General features: G+C 41.5%; 1 long non-coding RNA gene across 1 annotated transcript; it reads right to left on the reverse strand.

The window, feature by feature from the left end:
- Positions 1-933: 933 nt before the first annotated feature.
- On the reverse strand, positions 934-3,901 carry LOC136373302 (uncharacterized). The gene is made up of 3 exons (XR_010745622.1): positions 3,717-3,901; positions 1,573-1,884; positions 934-1,467 (listed from the first exon to the last, which is right to left on the reverse strand). It is a non-coding gene; the product is annotated as an uncharacterized lncRNA (long non-coding RNA).
- Between the last annotated feature and the right edge of the window lie 507 nt (positions 3,902-4,408).

Consider the following 4,408-nt stretch of genomic DNA (forward strand, 5'->3'; position numbering starts at 1 on the left):
ATTAAAGCCAAGGAGATGAACTCTCCAATTTTATTTAATTCAGGAATTAACGTCCCCTTTTCATGAGGATGCTTTTTCTTTCATGTAGGCATCTCCCTCACCTGTACTTGAAGTTGTGTTAGAGGGGTGTCCCTTGTGTTCCTGCTGCTGATCTAAGGATGCAGCACCCCAACTCTGCCATCCCTGTTGGATATTCAGGATAAGATGGAAAAAGAGGAAAACTCCTCCAAACAGCTCTGCAGGCACAAAGGAAACATCGAATCCTTCCTCAACCACAAGCCACTTCCCTATGGAACACCAGGATAAAATGCTCTCAAAGTGTATTAATGCAACAGCCAATATATTAAATTTGATGAAAGACTGGTCCCAACAATATGGTTTAAATTGACAGAATACCTGAAGCTCATGGCACTATTTATAGCACCTCTGAATTACTCTGGACACACAGAAAATAGAAAAAAATGTGGCTTCAGCTTTAGAATAATTAATTTTGGAGTTATCTGGCAACATCTTGTGCAGCAAAAAATCAGCCCAGCAGCCAGATTGGTGCTGGGAGGAAATCTCAGAGGGTGAGGGGCTGGCAGTGGCTTTAAAGCACTGAGTGTCCTCCTTACCTACCTCCAGACACCCCTCCCTGCACTGCAGGCTGCTGTCCCAGAGCAGCCTGAAAGTCAGAAGAAGTTGCCTGAAAATATTTTCAGTAATAGGAGTTGCTGGGTGCTGCCTGTCTTACCTGGGGATTCCTGCCAGCACTGCAGACAGCTTTGGAAATGCTGCTAAATCATATTTTTTACAGGGCCAACCCCCCCCCCCCCCCCCCAATCTTCTAATGCTGCCTGAACATTTCTGGGCTGTTTTCCTTTCATGCCTGTAACTCCTTGATGACAGGCAGCTCACAGAAGTCGTGTTGGAGCTGATGCCTAATGCTGGAACGCTCTGTGTGAAGAAATTGGGATATGCCACGAGTGTCCCAACACGGTTACACAAAAGTCTAAAATTAGGGGATAAATTATATAATCTTGCAAGGAAACAACAAATTTAATGACTATGCCAAACCAGAGATAAAAGCTGAGGAAGGAAATAGCATCTTGCTCATTAAATATTAAGGATCAGATCCTTCATACATTTTCCAGTGATGAACTCTGTGGGAGCTTGGCATCTGTATTTGTGTGTGTTCTATAGAATGTGCTTATACATCATATACAAGTGCTGGGTGTGATTTATGGAGTACACACACATAGTAAGTATATTTATAATGCATAAATACATTACATCAAGAGCAGAGAAGGTGATTAGTGAGAGTTTCCTAAGAGGTTTAATCAGATATTTTGATGGCTTATTTCCAGTGTTGCTCCAAAAGCATTTTTTCATTACAGGGCACTAGGAGAGAGCAGGTAGAGGCATCTCCTTTTCCCATTTACAGCAGCAGCAGCTTTCACACCACATCCTCAGTGGGATTGAGGAATCCTGTAAAGGAAGAAAGATTACCAAGATGTAACAATGGATTTGAAAATTCCCTGCAACCTTTGAATCTCTCCCCTAATGGTGCTGTACCCTAGCCTTTCTTCTCACCTTACACGAGACAAATCTGATTTGATCTGTCAGAAACAACGCAGGGGAAAGGTCTTGTGCATACTCCCTTGAAAGTTGGAAGCGATTCCCTCGGGCCCGATGGCTGTGCTGATGTCCTGAGTATGTTAATGAGAGGGAATGGGGATCTCTGATGGAAAAAGGCAGATATCACTCCTGTCCTTGCTGTCATCAAAGCCTCTCTGATAACCATGTCCTTTTCTTCAAAGATTTGAGTCATTTGTGGATTGACTACATAATCCTTGTGCTGGAGCCTGGGAAAACTGCTGTTGATACCCTTGGCAAATTCTTAGCCTAAAAAAGCATGAAAAAGAGGACCAAGTAATTTCAATTCCATAAAATACATTAAATGCAGCACACAGGTATGTAAATGGGAAACTCCATAACTGTAATTTTCCCATTTAGAGCCTGATCTAAAGGCTATAAAAGTTAATTTGAAATATTTTCATTGATTTTCATGGCCTTTAGATCAGGCCCATATTATTCACTGCGTATCAGGTTTGTTTCAGTGCAATAGTGTATTTATGTAAATTGTGAGTTATGTGGATTATAACACGTGCAGATCCACTGCTTATTGTGCAAGGGCAAAGCTTGTGAAACTTACTGTCTTTAACAACACACATAAAATACAAAAACCAAAATAAAGTCCCAAATAACGATTAGACTTTTAAAAAGTGAAATAAAAAAAATGAGGAGGTCTTATTTCATTATATACTAATACAACTTAAATGTATTTTAAGGATCATGAAATCCAAATGGAAATTTGCACAATTCCTCATTTCCAAGTGCAGTGGTTCAACAAAAAAAAAAAAATTACATGTAAATGATTCAAAACCTCTCAAAGAAACAGCACTTTCTTTTTTCTAATGTGGGGGGAAGAAAAAAATAGGTTTCAACCCAAGCTCAGCAAGGGATAACAGCATTACAGGTGCTGCATGGAGAACTTAGCCATTCAATTCCAAATGCTTCTCAAATGCTTTATTGATATAAGGTGGCTCAGAGCAGCCTCTACACAACAAGACTCCCATAGCATTAACCATGAGAGATAGGCTTCCAGAAAGAAACTATAGCAAAGTAATTGTAAATCTCTAATTGTAGCACCGTGTGGATACAGTGATCATCATGTCCAAGGAGGTACAGGCACCAGCAGAGAAACAGATGAAACAAGTCTCTGTTTTGTTAAGACGAGAGTCCGTTCTATTTTCCCCTCCCCCCAACCCGAGCCGGGGAGGGAGGGGAAGGCAAAGAGAATGAGCAGGGGCAGGGAGGTGGGGTTTTATCAGGTATTTCAGAGAAGGAGTCTTAGGGTTTGGGTCAAGGGAGGAGATAACATAAGGAGAGTAAGATAGATTTCAGCTTCTCCAAAATGGGAGGATTCCACATCTAATGATCCATAAAACTGAGCTGAATTGGTCCTGAATTCTCAGCATAAAAGAAATGAACCATCAGAACCAATTCTGGTGGCAGTATAACACACCCCAGTGTGGAAACTGTTTATGGTGTTTGCTGCAGTGGAAATATTCCCACTAATATGCAAGGGATAGGAATTCATTAAAAAGGCCTGAATGCTGCAGCTTCTTGGGATGCCAAGTGTGACACTAAAAGAATCATTAGCCAAAAAGAAAACCTTGTCTGTACCAAACCAGATCATTGGCTCAGCCAGTGCCAGTTTGCTGTACAATAAATTCAGTGGTATCTGCAGGGTTTTAAACCCACCTTGCAAGACCTCCAGTGGTTTTGTTCATCTTGGGTGGTTTGGCAGCACCAGGCTGGGCTCTGTTGGAACTGTGCCCACCAAGATGTCTCCTGGACTGCTTGGACAGACCAGACTGAACCCTCATCCCCCTCCAAAAAATCCTGTGCCCAACAGAACACCTGACCTGAGAGCTCCAGTGATGGCCTTCAAGGGGACATGGCCACAGACAGCTCAGAGAGCTGTCTGTGTTAAACCCAAACTCTCCATTTTCCTTAGAAAGTTTAGCCAATACCCACCACATAAGCACCCAATAAAATATTTAAAACCATAATTAACGATACCATTTAATTAATTAACAGTGCGATCCACAAACTCTACCAATGTATCTGGCTCATTCCAAAGACCTCCATGCACAAACCTGGACCCTCACCAGTTAATCCATCACTGTCCAGAGGCACCTTGCTCCAGAAACGGATCAGATGGATTATCTGGGAGAGCAGGAATGAAAGAACAAGAGGCTGCATACATTTCCCCACACAGCCTCACCCAGGAGCTCCAGTGTGGCCATAAACGCCATTTTTTTGAGGTGAGGAACCATCATGCTTTTGCGTCCAGTAGATCTCTGGCGCTTTTTTTTTTTTTTTTTTTTTTTTTTTTTTTTTTTTTTTTTTTTCCATTGCCAAGAGGTGTGGGATCATGGGATGAAGCTTTTCTGGCACCAGGGCATCTGACCACTGAGAAGTAGATTGACATGGCTGGAATGGTTGGGTTTGTTTGTTTTCTCATTTCACAACTTGGAAGAGCCAGACATCTGAGAGCTCGGATGCTTCATTGCACAGTGTCAAAACCGGTGGAGGCACAGATTTGAAATCTGCATACGTGGACAAAAAAAGGGCATATTTGAAATTAATTACAATTTCAAGGCACTACCCAGAGAACAATATTTGCCCATAATAAACATGCACCAAGGAATGGCACATTTACCGCACAGTTTTTAGTGAACTTGCAGATTTCCAAACTTGCATGTAGGACTCCAAGGCTTAACCAGAACTTTCCATTTTATAAAAGCATTTAAAAGAATTCTCTTATATATTTATTAAAAAAAATATCACTGATTTAAAG

Source organism: Sylvia atricapilla, chromosome W (genome assembly GCF_009819655.1).
Source record: "Sylvia atricapilla isolate bSylAtr1 chromosome W, bSylAtr1.pri, whole genome shotgun sequence".
NCBI lineage: Eukaryota > Metazoa > Chordata > Aves > Passeriformes > Sylviidae > Sylvia > Sylvia atricapilla.